This window comes from Hydractinia symbiolongicarpus, chromosome 3 (assembly GCF_029227915.1).
Source record: "Hydractinia symbiolongicarpus strain clone_291-10 chromosome 3, HSymV2.1, whole genome shotgun sequence".
Lineage (NCBI taxonomy): Eukaryota > Metazoa > Cnidaria > Hydrozoa > Anthoathecata > Hydractiniidae > Hydractinia > Hydractinia symbiolongicarpus.
This window is the reverse complement of record NC_079877.1, coordinates 30054775-30070034: the sequence shown is the minus strand read 5'-3', so window position 1 is coordinate 30070034 and position 15260 is coordinate 30054775. Positions and strand designations below refer to the sequence as shown.

General features: G+C 39.6%; 13 non-coding genes across 13 annotated transcripts; all 13 read right to left on the bottom strand.

The window, feature by feature from the left end:
* Nucleotides 1-2765: 2765 nt before the first annotated feature.
* On the bottom strand, nt 2766-2847 carry Trnal-aag (transfer RNA leucine (anticodon AAG)). The gene has a single exon. It is a non-coding gene; the product is annotated as a tRNA-Leu (tRNA).
* Nucleotides 2848-4455: 1608 nt separating this feature from the next.
* On the bottom strand, nt 4456-4537 carry Trnal-uag (transfer RNA leucine (anticodon UAG)). Its single transcript has one exon. It is a non-coding gene; the product is annotated as a tRNA-Leu (tRNA).
* Nucleotides 4538-5717: 1180 nt separating this feature from the next.
* Trnal-uag (transfer RNA leucine (anticodon UAG)) lies at nt 5718-5799 on the bottom strand. The gene has a single exon. It is a non-coding gene; the product is annotated as a tRNA-Leu (tRNA).
* A 458-nt stretch (nt 5800-6257) lies between these two features.
* Nucleotides 6258-6339, bottom strand: Trnal-gag (transfer RNA leucine (anticodon GAG)). Its single transcript has one exon. It is a non-coding gene; the product is annotated as a tRNA-Leu (tRNA).
* Nucleotides 6340-6724: 385 nt separating this feature from the next.
* Trnal-aag (transfer RNA leucine (anticodon AAG)) lies at nt 6725-6806 on the bottom strand. The gene has a single exon. It is a non-coding gene; the product is annotated as a tRNA-Leu (tRNA).
* A 1570-nt stretch (nt 6807-8376) lies between these two features.
* Nucleotides 8377-8458, bottom strand: Trnal-aag (transfer RNA leucine (anticodon AAG)). The gene has a single exon. It is a non-coding gene; the product is annotated as a tRNA-Leu (tRNA).
* Nucleotides 8459-8843: 385 nt separating this feature from the next.
* On the bottom strand, nt 8844-8925 carry Trnal-aag (transfer RNA leucine (anticodon AAG)). Its single transcript has one exon. It is a non-coding gene; the product is annotated as a tRNA-Leu (tRNA).
* Nucleotides 8926-9902: 977 nt separating this feature from the next.
* Trnal-uag (transfer RNA leucine (anticodon UAG)) lies at nt 9903-9984 on the bottom strand. The gene has a single exon. It is a non-coding gene; the product is annotated as a tRNA-Leu (tRNA).
* Nucleotides 9985-10972: 988 nt separating this feature from the next.
* On the bottom strand, nt 10973-11054 carry Trnal-uag (transfer RNA leucine (anticodon UAG)). The gene has a single exon. It is a non-coding gene; the product is annotated as a tRNA-Leu (tRNA).
* A 1487-nt stretch (nt 11055-12541) lies between these two features.
* Trnal-aag (transfer RNA leucine (anticodon AAG)) lies at nt 12542-12623 on the bottom strand. The gene has a single exon. It is a non-coding gene; the product is annotated as a tRNA-Leu (tRNA).
* A 977-nt stretch (nt 12624-13600) lies between these two features.
* Nucleotides 13601-13682, bottom strand: Trnal-aag (transfer RNA leucine (anticodon AAG)). The gene has a single exon. It is a non-coding gene; the product is annotated as a tRNA-Leu (tRNA).
* Nucleotides 13683-14067: 385 nt separating this feature from the next.
* On the bottom strand, nt 14068-14149 carry Trnal-uag (transfer RNA leucine (anticodon UAG)). The gene has a single exon. It is a non-coding gene; the product is annotated as a tRNA-Leu (tRNA).
* Nucleotides 14150-15127: 978 nt separating this feature from the next.
* On the bottom strand, nt 15128-15209 carry Trnal-uag (transfer RNA leucine (anticodon UAG)). Its single transcript has one exon. It is a non-coding gene; the product is annotated as a tRNA-Leu (tRNA).
* Nucleotides 15210-15260: the final 51 nt, after the last annotated feature.

Genomic DNA, 15260 nt, shown 5'->3' with positions numbered 1-15260 from the left:
CATGACTGTTAGAACGTTTCTTTCGGACTATCGCTCTTAACAAGCTGTAAATCCAAATCTCCTGTCGTTTAAACGCTTTAGATCTCTGTTTCGAAAAATAAACAAAATCTTCCGGGAGACCCGGCGTCGAAACGCCGGGTTAAGCCACAAGTAACTGTTGTTGAACGCCTTGAGGAGCGCTTAATAAGAACCGCAAACTGTGCGACCCGGTGAGGTGGAGCGTTTTAGTACGGGTATGCAGTATGTCGTAAATCAAGTGGAGGGCACACACCATTGCAGTGTTGCGACTGTAAGATATTTTAAAAAAAAATAATTTCCCGCAACAAAAGCTGAATTAAAACAGTTTACAAACGACCGTTGTTACTCCGCCATAGCAAAAACAACTGGGCAATATTATTTTATTTTGCGGAATAAGTTTCCGTAAAAGTTCAAAACTTAATCATGACAGTGGGCCGAGAACGCATAATACCCTTTTCATAAAAAACTTTACTGCAATTTCGGTTTAACTTAAAACACAGGAAAAATCCAGTCGTTACCCCATAAAAAAACTAAAAAAACTCCATAATTGGAGTGCTCTAGTACAGGTATGCTGAATATGTCGTGAATTGAGTAAAGCTCACACCACATTATAGTGTTTCGGTTGTAATGTACTTTTTAAAATAATTGTATATATATAACTTTACTGCAACTTTAACCGAAATAAAAACACAGTTTACAACCTGTTGTTACCCCGTCATAAGAAAAGAAAATAGTCAATATTATTTTATTTTGCGGAGTACGTTTCAGTAAACCTTAACAAATTAATCATGACACCGGACTGAGCACTTAGTACAGGTAAATGGTGTCACACATGCGTTATAGCCATAATAGCCTTTTCCCAAAAAAACTCATCGCAACTTCAATTTAAATAAAAAACACACAAAACACCCTGTTGTTAACACCAGGTTGAATGTTTATTGCAGGTAAAAAAACTTTATCACAACGAATTAAATAAAAACACGAAAAAAGCCCGTCATTAACACCAGGCTGAGCACTTAACATGTAAATTGTGTCATACATGAGTAACAGGCTTAATAAAATTTTCCAAATAAAATTTATCACAACGGTTTAAATAAAAACACAGGAAACAGCCCGTCGTTAACACTAGGCTGAGCGCTTAACAGGTGAATCGTGTCATACATGAGCATAGGGGTAATACCATTTTCCAAAAATCCTTATCGCTTCGGTTTTAAAAGAAATCAGTGAACAGCCTGGCATTAACCCGGTTCAGTTTAAAAAATTACTCAGCAATTTTATTTTGCATAATAAATTTTTAAATCAGTAATAAAAGTGGCCGCTGCCAACTGCATTTAGCATAAGAATTGTTAAGAATTGTGTTGCAGCCAAACTGCATTTGGCTACTTTCACTTGCAGCCAAACTGCATTTGGCTACTTTCACTTTTTAGCAGGATGTAGCTAAAAGAGGAGCTAGCTAGGTAGACCCAACTTCAACATAAAAATAAATAATAGTATACCAAACTGAATAAAAACTTTAAAAGTATAGGAATAAATAAAGCTAGCTATAGCTAGCTGCCTCAAAATGTACGTTTTGTAGCTAGCCAAAAACTTAAAATTGGTATGTTTAAGATTTATACGTAGCTAGAAAACGTGATGAAATATTCACCTTAACATGTGAAAACAAACTAAATAATCCTATAGGATAAAAAGTACTCAGAAGAAATAAGGAGGATTGAAAGGAAACCTACAAACTTCACACCATCACTTCCAAACCAAAATGGCCTTAGGGGTAGCATGTTTCCTCCCGTCGGCATGTTGAGGGCGCGAAGCACTTGGATTGGTCATTAGTGAAAATGGAGCCTCGTGATTGGTTTATTACAATGAGCGGCAAAGCAAGGCTGGGAGAAAAACGGGGTCTGCCGGGGATTCGAAATAAAGCTGCAGGGCCGCGGGGATTTTCGGCGGGTCTCGCTACTTGCTCCGCCATGTTGCGCAGAGACAGACAAAATACGGCTATTATAATAGAGATGTTGAACATGACTGTAAGAACGTTTCTTTCGGACTATCGCTCTTAACAAGCTGTAAATCCAAATCTCCTGTCGTTTAAACGCTATAGATCCCTGTTTCGAAAAATAAACAAAATCTTCCGCAAAATCAAGTGGTACAAGTGAAATTTTTCCCCAATGCGACAAAGACTTTTAAGTATACTTTTTTTAAAATTTACGACATTCTGGGGACGAAGTTTTTAAGCGAAATCAATATTCTCTGTCCGAGGACATTTCCGGTCATGCGATATAAGATGACAATGCCGAGATTCGAACTCGCGCCACCGAAGTGACTGGTGCCTTAAACCAGCTCCTTAGAACGCTCGGCCCTTCTGCCCGGTTTTTCAAATACATAATGTCGACGGGCGTGCAGAGAAAATAGTATTTACGCGTATTTAAGCACTAGATGACATGTAAAAATGACCAAAATGAATGAAAAAATTCAAATAAGTAAGTGACGCAAAATAATACGTTGATACCCAACCAGCTCTGCACATTCCATCGCAAGTGTATTCGTCCCGTGACTTTTCATCAATTTAGAGAGTTTTGCCTGATTGTGGGCGGAAATACCTGCACAGTCAAGCAGTTTTAGCGATCCCGTCCTGCATGCAAGCGAAACTAGTGAAACATCCACTTTAAACGTTCGCGCAATTTTCTAGGCAAAATAGTTAGGCGGAAATAAAAACGTTTGTCCGACGTACTTTTCAGACATGTATGATTAGTTGACAGGAGCGAGATTCGAACTCGCGCCACCGAAGTGACTGGTGCCTTAAACCAGCGCCTTAGACCGCTCGGCCATCCTGCCCGTTTTTTCAATTACATAATGTGAACGAGCGTGCAGAGAAAATAGTATTTACGCGTATTTAAGCACTAGATGACATGTAAAAATGACCGTAATATATGAAAAATTCAAATAAGTAAGTGACGCACAATAACACGTTGATACCCAACCAGCTTTGCACATTCCATTGCAAGTGTATTCGTCCCGTGACTTTTCATCAATTTAGAGAGTTTTGCCTGATTGTGGGCGGAATTACCTGCACAGTCAAGCAGTTTTAGCGATCCCGTCCTGCATGCAAGCGAAACTTGTGATACATCCTTTTTACACGTTCGCGCATTTTTCTAGGCAAAATAGTTAAGCGGAAATAAAAACGTTTGTACGACGTACGTTTCAGACATTTATGATTAGTTGACAGGAGCGAGATTCGAACCTGCGCTACCGAAGTGACTAATGCCTAAAACCAGCGACTTAGACCGCTCGGCCATCCTGCTGTTGGCTTAATCTGACATTAGCAGGAAGTTTTTTCTCTAACCAATTAACCTAAGATCCGAAGTCCTAAGTCTGTCCCTTGACAAGTAAACTTTGACAAGTTCACATTGCGTGGGTACAATAATGAAACGCCGAAAATTATACTCTTGTGGGTTAAATGTTAAAAATTATGCAATTATCAAGAAAAATGTTGAACATGACTGTAAGAATGTTTCTTTCGGACTATCGCTCTTAACAAGCTGTAAATCCAAATCTCCTGTCGTTTAAACGCTTTAGATCTCTGTTTCGAAAAATAAACAAAATCTTCCGCAAAATCAAGTGGTACAAGTTCACATTGCGTGGGTACAATAATGAAACGCCGAAAATTATACTCTTGTGGGTTAAATGTTAAAAATTATGCAATTATCAAGAAAAATGTTGAACATGACTGTAAGAACGTTTCATTCGGACTATCGCTCTTAACAAGCTGTAAATCAAAATCTCCTGTCGTTTAAACGCTTTAGATCTTTGTTTCGAAAAATAAACGAAATTCAAGTGGTACAAGTGAAATTTTTCCCCAATGCGACAAAGACTTTTAAGTATACTTTTTTTAAAATTTACGACATTCTGGGGACGAAGTTTTTAAGCGTAATCAATATTCTCTGTCCGAGGACATTTCCGGTCATGCGATATAAGATGACAATGCCGAGATTCGAACTCGCGCCACCGAAGTGACTGGTGCCTTAAACCAGCTCCTTAGAACGCTCGGCCATTCTGCCCGGTATTTCAAATACATAATGTCGACGGGCGTGCAGAGAAAATAGTATTTACGCGTATTTAAGCACTAGATGACATGTAAAAATGACCGAAATGAATGAAAAATTCAAATAAGTAAGTGACGCAAAATAATACATTGATACCCAACCAGCTCTGCACATTCCATCGCAAGTGTATTCGTCCCGTGACTTTTCATCAATTTAGAGAGTTTTGCCTGATTGTGGGCGGAAATACCTGCACAGTCAAGCAGTTTTAGCGATCCCGTCCTGCATTCAAGCGAAACTAGTGAAACATCCACTTTAAACGTTCGCGCAATTTTCTAGGCAAAATAGTTAGGCGGAAATAAAAACGTTTGTCCGACGTACTTTTCAGACATGTATGATTAGTTGACAGGAGCGAGATTCGAACTCGCGCCACCGAAGTGACTGGTGCCTAAAACCAGCGCCTTAGACCGCTCGGCCATCCTGCCTACTTTTTAAGATATAAAGTCCCCGTCCCAAAAAAGTTCAAGTAAACCAAAAATGGCTTATGCTGACATTAGCAGAAAGGCTTTTGCTCTAACCAATTAACCTAAGATCCGAAGTCCTAAGTCTGTCCGTTGACAAGTAAACTTTGACAAGTTCACATTGCGTGGGTGCAATAATGAAACGCCGAAAATTATACTCTTGTGGGTTAAATGTTAAAAATTATGCAATTATCAAGAAACTAGCCGATAAGGTCCGTGGAAAAATCCACTGAGGAATAATAAAAATTTTGTTGAAGTCAGCAACCCATCCACTAAAAAAATTTAAAATTTTGTATATTGTCGAGAGCTTAAAGTGCTGATCAAGAAAATGTATATGATCATGTGCTGTTGATGAACGGTTAATGAGATTTACCAGTTTAAAAATTTTGCTGACGTCAGCATTAGCGCGTCAACACAAAATTTTTTTTTTAGAAAATTTGTACACCCGTTGCCTTCATTGTATAGATTATGAAACGCTGATCAAGATAATGTATAGGATCATGTACTTTAAATAAAGGGTAGAAGAGATTTTAGGTTTTGAAGGTTTTTTGATGACGTCATTAACCCGTCCATTCCGAAACGGATTCGGGGACCTAGGTTTGAGAAACTTACCTAAAATGGTCCCAGGTGGTTCCAAGTTACCCACGCGGTGAAAAATCATTGACGACACCTCCTTGCTTCCAAGTTATTTGGCCTTTATTAATTTATTATAACTTTTTGACGTTAAGGTAGTATTATTGACGTCGCGCCGTAACGTCGGAAAATTTAACATATTAGACATGCATTTTTTGGCGATATAAAAGGAATATGACGATATCAACTTTGCAAAAGTCACAGACAGACGGAACTGGCGTATTATTATATAGATATGTTGAACATGACTGTAAGAACGTTTCATTCGGACTATCGCTCTTAACAAGCTGTAAAACGAAATCTCCTGTCGTTTTAAGGCTGTAGATCTCTGTTTCAAAAAATAAACGAGATTTTCTGCAAAAAATCAAGTGGTACAAGTGACATTTTTTCCCAATGCGTCAAAGACTTGTTAATTATACTTTTTCTAAAATTTTCCTCTTTCTGGGGACGAAGTTTTTAAGCGTAATCAATATTCTCTGTCCCAGGATATTTCCGGTCATGCGATATAAGATGACAGGAGCGAGATTCGAACTCGCGCCACCAAAGCGACTGGTGCCTAAAACCAGCGCCTTAGACCGCTCGGCCATCCTGCTGATGGCTTAATCTGACATTAGCAGGAAGTTTTTTCTCTAACCAATTAACCTAAGATCCGAAGTCCTAAGTCTGTCCCTTGACAAGTAAACTTTGACAAGTTCACATTGCGTGGGTACAATAATGAAACGCCGAAAATTATACTCTTGTGGGTTAAATGTTAAAAATTATGCAATTATCAAGAAAAATGTTGAACATGACTGTAAGAACGTTTCATTCGGACTATCGCTCTTAACAAGCTGTAAATCGAAATCTCCTGTCGTTTAAACGCTTTAGATCTCTGTTTCAAAAAATAAACAAAATGTTCCGCAAGATCAAGTGGTACAAGTGCCATTTTTCCCCAATGCGACGAAGACTTGTTAATTATACTTTTTTAAAACTTGCGTCTTTCTGGGGACGAAGTTTTTAAGCGCAATCAATATCCTCTGTCCGAGGACATTTCCGGACATGCGATATAAGATGACAGGAGCGAGATTGGAACTCGCGCCCTTGAAGTGACTGGTGCCTCAAACCAGCGCCTTAGACCGCTCGGCCATCCTGCCCGGTTTTTCAAATACATAATGTGGACGAGCGTGCAGAAAAAATAGTATTTACGCGTTTTTAGGCATTAGATGACATGTAAAAATGACCGAAATGTATGAAAAATTCAAATAAGTAAGTGACGCAAAATAATACGTTGATACCCAACCAGCTCTGCACATTCCATTGCAAGTGTATTCGTCCCGTGACTTTTCATGAATTTAGAGAGTTTTTCCAGATTGTGGGCGGAATTTCCTGCACAGTCAAGCAGTTTTAGCGATCCCGTCCTGCATGCAAGCGAAACATGTGAAACATCCTTTTTAAACGTTCGCGCATTTTTCTAGGCAAAATAGTTAAGCGGAAATAAAAACGTTTGTCCGACGTACTTTTCAGACATGTATGATTAGTTGACAGGAGCGAGATTCGAACTCGCGCCACCGAAGTGACAGGTGTCTTAAACCAGCGCCTTAGACCGCTCGGCCATCCTGCCTCATTTTTAAGATATAAAATCCCCGTCCCAAAAAAGTTCAATTAAACCAAAAATGGCTTATTATGACATTAGCAGGAAGGTTTTTGCTCTAACTAATTAACTTAAGATCCGAAGTCCTAAGTCTGTCCCTTGACAAGTAAGCTTTGACAAGTTCACATTGCGTGGGTACAATAATGAAACGCCGAAAATTATACTCTTGTGGGTTAAATGTTAAAAATTATGCAATTATCAAGAAAAATGTTGAACATGACTGTAAGACCGTTTCATTCGGACTTTTGCTCTTAACAAGCTGTAAATCGAAATCTCCTGTCGTTTAAACGCTTTAGATCTCTGTTTCAAAAAATAAACGAAATTTTCCGCAAAATCAAGTGGTACAAGTGACACTTTTCTCCAATGCGACAAAGACTTGTTAATTATACTTTTTCTAAAATTTGCATCTTTCTAGGGACGAAGTTTTTAAGCGTAATCAATATTCTCCGTCCGAGGACATTTCCGGTCATGCGATATAAGATGACAGGAGCGAGATACGAACTCGCGCCACCGAAGTGACTGGTGCCTTAAACCAGCGCCTTAGACCGCTCGGCCATCCTGGCCGGTTTTTCAAATACATAATGTGGACGAGCGTGCAGAAAAATAGTATTTACGCGTATTTAAGCATTAGATGACATGTAAAAATGACCGAAATATATGAAAAATTCAAATAAGTAAGTGACGCAAAGTAATAAGTTGATACCCAACCAGCTCTGCACATTCCATTGCAAGTGTATTCGTCCCGTGACTTTTCATGAATTTAGAGAGTTTTTCCTGATTGTGGGCGGAATTTGCTGCACAGTCAAGCAGTTTTAGCGATCCCGTCCTGCATGCAAGCGAAACATGTGAAACATCCTTTTTAAACGTTCGCGCATTTTTCTAGGCAAAATAGTTAAGCGGAAATAAAAACGTTTTTCCGACGTACTTTTCAGACATGTATGATTAGTTGACAGAAGCGAGATTCGAACTCGCGCCACCGAAGTGACAGGTGCCTTAAACCAGCGCCTTAGATCGCTCGGCCATCCTGCCTCGTTTTTAAGATATAAAATCCCCGTCCCAAAAAAGTTCAAGTAAACCAAAAATGGCTTATTATGACATTAGCAGGAAGGTTTTTGCTCTAACCAATTAACTTAAGATCCGAAGTCCTAAGTCTGTCCCTTGACAAGTAAGCTTTGACAAGTTCATATTGCGTGGGTACAATAATGAAACGCCGAAATTTATACTCTTGAGGGTTAAATGTTAAATATTATGCAATTATCAAGAAAAATGTTGAACATGACTGTAAGAACGTTTCATTCGGACTTTTGCTCTTAACAAGCTGTAAATCGAAATCTCCTGTCGTTTAAACGCTTTAGATCTCTGTTTCAAAAAATAAACAAAATTTTCCGCAAAATCAAGTGGTACAAGTGACACTTTCCTCCAATGCGACAAAGGCTTGTTAATTATACTTTTTGTAAAATTTGCATCTTTCTGGGGACGAAGTTTTTAAGCGTAATCAATGTTCTCCGTCCGAGGACATTTCCGGTGAGGCGATATAAGATGACAGGAGCGAGATTCGAACTCGCGCCACCGAAGTGACTGGTGCCTTAAACCAGCGCCTTAGACCGCTCGGCCATCCTGCCCGGTTTTTCAAACACATAATGTCGACGAGCGTGCAGAAAAAATAGTATTTACGCGTATTTAAGCACTAGATGACATGTAAAAATGACCGAAATGTATGAAAAATTCAAATAAGTAAGTGACGCAAAATAAAACGTTGAGACCCAACCAGCTCTGCACATTCCATTGCAAGTGTATTCTTCCCGTGACTTTTCATGAATTTAGAGAGTTTTTCCTGATTGTGGGCGGAATTTCCTGCACAGTCAAGCAGTTTTAGCGATGCCGTCCTGCATGCAAGCGAAACATGTGAAACATCCTTTTTAAACGTTCGCGCATTTTTCTAGGCAAAATAGTTAAGCCGAAATAAAAACGTTTGTCCGACGTAATTATCAGACATGTATGATTAGTTGACAGGAGCGAGATTCGAACTCGCGCCACCGAAGTGACTGGTGCCTTAAACCAGCGCCTTAGACCGCTCGGCCATCCTGCCTACTTTTTAAGATATAAAATCCCCGTCCCAAAAAAGTTCAAGTAAACCAAAAATGGCTAATTCTGACATTAGCAGGAAGGTTTTTGCTCTAACCAATTAACTTAAGATCCGAAGTCCTAAGTCTGTCCTTTGACAAGTAAGGTTTGACAAGTTCACATTGCATGGGTACAATAATGAAGCGCCGAAAATTATGCTCTTGTGGGTTAAATGTTAAAAATTATGCAATTATCAAGAAAAATGTTGAACATGACTGTAAGAACGTTTCATTCGGACTATCGCTCTTAACAAGCTGTAAATCCAAATCTCCTGTCGTTTAAACGCTTTAGATCTCTGTTTCAAAAAATAAACGAAATGTTCCGCAAGATCAAGTGGTACAAGTGCCATTTTTCTCCAATGCGACAAAGACTTGTTAATTATACTTTTTCTAAAATTTGCGTCTTTCTGGGGACAAAGTTTTTAAGCGTAATCAATATTCTCTGTCCGAGGACATTTCCGGTCATGCGATATAAGATGACAGGAGCGAGATTCGAACTCGCTCCACCGAAGTGAGTGGTGCCTTAAACCAGCGCCTTAGACCGCTCGGCCATCCTGCCCAGTTTTTCAATTACATAATGTGGAGAGCGTGCAGAGAAAATAGTATTTACGCGTATTTAAGCACTAGAGGACATGTTAAAATGACCGAAATATATGAAACATTCAAATAAGTAAGAGACGCAAAATAATACGTTGATACCCAACCAGCTCTGCACATTCCATTGCAAGTGTATTCGTCCCGTGACTTTTCATCAATTTAGAGAGTTTTGCCTGATTGTGGGCGGAAATACCTGCACAGCCACGCAGTTCTAGCGATCCCGTCCTGCATGCAAGCGAAACTTGTGAAACATCCATTTTAAACGTTCGCACAATTTTCGAGGCAAAATAGTTAAGCGGAAATAAAAACCTTTGTCCGACGTAATTTTCAGACATGTATTATTGGTTGACAGGAGCGAGATTCGAACTCGCGCCACCGAAGTGACTGGTGCCTAAAACCAGCGCCTTAGACCGCTCGGCCATCCTGCCTACTTTTTAAGATATAAAATCCCCGTCCCAAAGAAAAACAAAAAAAGTTCAAGTAAACCAAAAATGGCTAATTCTGACATTAGCAGGAAGGTTTTTGCTCTAACCAATTAACCTAAGATCCGAAGTCCTAAGTCTGTCCCTAGACAAGTAAACTTTGACAAGTTCACATTGCGTGGGTACAATAATGAAACGCCGAAAATTATACTCTTGTGGGTTAAATGTTAAAAATTATGCAATTATCAAGAAAAATGTTGAACATGACTGTAAGAACGTTTCATTTGGACTATCGCTCTTAACAAGCTGTAAATCCAAATCTCCTGTCGTTTAAACGCTTTAGATCTCTGTTTCGAAAAATAAACAAAATTTTCCGCCAAATCAAGTGGTACAAGTGACATTTTTCCCCAGTGCGACAAAGACTTGTTAATTATACTTTTTCTAAAATTTGCGTCTTTCTGGGGACAAAGTTTTTAAGCGTAATCAATATTCTCTGTCCGAGGACATTTCCGGTCATGCGATATAAGATGACAGGAGCGAGATTCGAACTCGCTCCACCGAAGTGAGTGGTGCCTTAAACCAGCGCCTTAGACCGCTCGGCCATCCTGCCCAGTTTTTCAATTACATAATGTGGAGAGCGTGCAGAGAAAATAGTATTTACGCGTATTTAAGCACTAGAGGACATGTTAAAATGACCGAAATATATGAAACATTCAAATAAGTAAGAGACGCAAAATAATACGTTGATACCCAACCAGCTCTGCACATTCCATTGCAAGTGTATTCGTCCCGTGACTTTTCATCAATTTAGAGAGTTTTGCCTGATTGTGGGCGGAAATACCTGCACAGCCACGCAGTTCTAGCGATCCCGTCCTGCATGCAAGCGAAACTTGTGAAACATCCATTTTAAACGTTCGCACAATTTTCGAGGCAAAATAGTTAAGCGGAAATAAAAACGTTTGTCCGACGTAATTTTCAGACATGTATTATTGGTTGACAGGAGCGAGATTCGAACTCGCACCACCGAAGAGACTGGTGCCTAAAACTAGCGCCTTAGACCGCTCGGCCATCCTGCCTACTTTTTAAGATATAAAATCCCCGTCCCAAAGAAAAACAAAAAAAGTTCAAGTAAACCAAAAATGGCTTATTCTGACATTAGCAGGAAGGTTTTTGCTCTAACCAATTAACCTAAGATCCGAAGTCCCAAGTCTGTCCCTTGACAAGTAAACTTTGACAAGTTCACATTGCGTGGGTACAATAATTAAACGCCGAAAATTATACTCTTGTGGGTTAAATGTTAAAAATTATACAATTATCAAGAAAAATGTTGAACATGACTGTAAGACCGTTTCATTCGGACTATCGCTCTTAACAAGCTGTAAATCCAAATCTCCTGTCGTTTAAACGCTTTAGATCTCTGTTTCGAAAAATAAACGAAATGTTCCGCAAAATCAAGTGGTACAAGTGCCATTTTTCCCCAATGCGACGAAGACTTGTTAATTATACTTTTTTAAAATTTGCGTCTTTCTGGGGACGAAGTTTTTAACCGCAATCAATATCCTCTGTCCGAGGACATATCTGGACTTGCGATATAAGATGACAGGAGCGAGATTCGAACTCGCGCCACCGAAGTGACTGGTGCCTAAGAAAATAGTATTTACGCGTGTTTAAGCACTAGATGACATGTAAAAATGACCGAAATGTATGAAAAATTCAAATAAGTAAGTGACGCAAAATAATACGATGATACTGCACATTCCAATGCAAGTGTATTCGTCCCGTGACTTTTCATCAATTTACAGAGTTTTCCTGGTTATGGGCGGAATTACCTGTACAGTCAAGCAGTTTTAGCGATCCCGTCCTGCATGCAAGCGAAACTTGTGAAACATCCTTTTTAAACGTTCGCGCATTTTTCTAGGCGAAATAGTTAAGCGGAAATAAAAACGTTTGTCCGACGTACTTTTCAGACATGTATTATTAGTTGACAGGAGCGAGATTTGAACTCCAGCCTCCGAAGAGACTGGTGCCTAAAACCAGCGCCTTAGACCGCTCGGCCATCCTGCATACTTTTTTTAAGATATAAAATCCTCGTCCCAAAGAAAAACAAAAAAAGTTCAAGTAAATCAAAAATGGCTTATTCTGACATTAGCAGGAAGGTTTTTGCTCTAACCAATTAACCTAAGATCCGAAGTCCCAAGTCTGTCCCTTGACAAGTAAACTTTGACAAGTTCACATTGCGTGGGTACAATAATGAAACGCCAAAAATTATACTCTTGTGGGTTAAATGTTAAAAACTTATGCAATTATCAAGAAAAATGTTGAACATGACTGTAAGACCGTTTCGTTCGGACTATCGCTCTTAACAAGCTGTTAATCCAAATCTCCTGTCGTTTAAACGCTTTAGATCTCTGTTTCGAAAATTAAACGAAATGTTCCGCAAAATCAAGTGGTACAAGTGCCATTTTTCCCCTAAGCGACGAAGACTTGTTAATTATACTTTTTCAGTTTTTAAGCGCAATTAATATCCTCTGTCCGAGGACATTTCCGAACATGCGATATAAGATGACAAGAGCGAGATTCGAACTCGCGCCACCGAAGTGACTGGTGCCTTAAACCAGCGCCTTAGACCGCTCGGCCAACCTGCCCGGTTTTTCAAATACATAATGTCGACGAGCGTGCAGAGAAAATAGTATTTACGCGTATTTAAGCACTAGATGACATGTAAAAATGACAGAAATGTATGAAAAATTGAAATAAGTAAGTGACGCAAAATAATACGTTGATACACAACCAGCTCCGCACATTCCATTGCAAGTGTATTCGTCCCGTGACTTTTCATCAATTTAGAGAGTTTTGCCTGATTGTGGTCGGAATTACCTGCACAGTCAAGCAGTTTTAGCGATCCCGTCCTGCATGCAAGCGAAACTTGTGATACATCCTTTTTAAACGTTCGCGCTTTTTTCCAGGCAAAATAGTTAAGCGGAAATAAAAACGTTTGTCCAACGTACCTTTTCAGACATGTATGATTAGTTGACAGGAGCGAGATTCGAACTCGCGAAACCGAAGTGACTAGTGCCTAAAACCAGAGCCTTAGACGGCTCGGCCATCATGCCTTCTTTTTAAGATATAAAGTCCCCGTCCCAAATAAGTTCAAGTAAACCAAAAATGGCTTATGCTGACATTAGCAGGAAGGTTTTTGCTCTAACCAATTAACCTAAGATCCGAAGTCCTAAGTCTGCCCCTTGACAAGTAAACTTTGACAAGTTCACATTGCGTGGGTACAATAATGAAACGCCGAAAATTATACTCTTGTGGTTAAATGTTAAAAATTATGCAATTATCAAGAAAAATGTTGAACATGACTGTAAGACCGTTTCATTCGGACTATCGCTCTTAACAAGCCGTAAATTCAAATCTCCTGTCGTTTAAACGCTTTAGATCTCTGTTTCGAAAAATAAACGAAATGTTCCGCAAAATGAAGTGGTACAAGTGCCATTTTTCCCCAATGCGACGAAGACTTGTTAATTATACTTTTTTAAAATTTGCGTCTTTCTGGGGACGAAGTTTTTAAGCGCAATCAATATCCTCTGTCCGAGGACATTTCCGGACATGCGATATAAGATGACAGGAGCGAGATTCAAACTCGCGCCACCGAAGTGACTGGTGCCTTAAGCCAGCGCCTTAGACCGCTCGGCCATCCTGCCCGGTTTTTCAAATACATAATGTGGACGAGCGTGCAGTAAAAATAGTATTTACGCGTATTTAAGCACTAGATGACATTTAAAAATGACCGAAATGTATGAAAAATTCAAATAAGTAAGTGACGCAAATTGATACGTTGATACCCAACCAGCTCCGCACATTCCATTGCAAGTGTATTCGTCCCGTGACTTTTCATCAATTTAGAGAGTTTTGCCTGATTGTGGGAGGAATTACCTGCACAGTCAAGCAGTTTTAGCGATCCCGTCCTGCATGCAAGCGAAACTTGTGATACATTCTTTTTAAACGTTCGAGCATTTTTCCAGGCAAAATAGTTAAGCGGAAATAAAAACTTTTGTCCGACGTACTTTTCAGACATGCATGACTAGTTGACAGGAGCGAGATTTGAACTCGCGCCACCAAAGTGACTGGTGCCTAAAACCAGCGCCTTAGACCGCTCGGCCATCCTGCCTTCTTTTTAAGATATAAAGTCCCCGTCCCAAATAAGTTCAAGTAAACCAAAAATGGCTTATGCTGACATTAGCAGGAAGGTTTTTGCTCTAACCAATTAACCTAAGATCCGAAGTCCTAAGTCTGTCCGTTGACAAGTAAACTTTGACAAGTTCACATTGCGTGGGTACAATAATGAAACGCCAAAAATTATACTCTTGTGGGTTAAATGTTAAAAATTATGCAACTATCAAGAAATATGTTGAACATGACTGTAAGAACGTTTCATTCGGACAATCGCTCTTAACAAGCTGTAAATCCAAATCTCCTGTCGTTTAAACGCTTTAGATCTCTGTTTCGAAAAATAAACGAAATGTTCCGCAAAATCAAGTGGTACAAGTGACATTTTTCCCCAATGCGACAAAGACTTGTTAATTATACTTTTTCTAAAATATGCGTCTGTCTGGGGACGAAGTTTTTAAGCGTAATCAATGTTCTCTGTCCGAGGACATTTCCGGTCATGCGATATAAGATGACAGGAGCGAGATTCAAACTCGCGCCATCGAAGTGACTGGTGCCTTAAACCAGTGCCTTAGACCGCTCGGCCATCCTACCCGGTTTTTCTAATACATATTGTCGACGAGCGTGCAGAGAAAATAGTATTTACGCGTATTTAAGCACTAGATGACATGTAAAAATGACCGAAATGTATGAAAAATTCAAATAAGTAAGTGACGCAAAATAATACGTTGATACCCAACCAGCTCTGCACATTCCATTGCAAGTGCATTCGTCCCGTGACTTTTCATCAATTAAGAGAGTTTTGCCTGATTGTGGGTGGAATTACCTGCACAGTCAAGCAGTTTTAGCGATCCCGTCCTGCATGCAAGCGAAACTTGTGATACATCCTTTTTAAACGTTCGCGCATTCTTCTAGGTAAAATAGTTAAGCGGAAATAAAAATGTTTGCCTGACGTACTTTTCAGACATGTATGACTAGTTGACAGGAGCGAGATTTGAACTCGCGCCACCAAAGTGACTGGTGCCTAAAACCAGCGCCTTAGACCGCTCGGCCATCCTGCCTTCTTTTTAAGATATAAAGTCCCCGTCCCAAAAAAGTTCAAGTAAATCAAA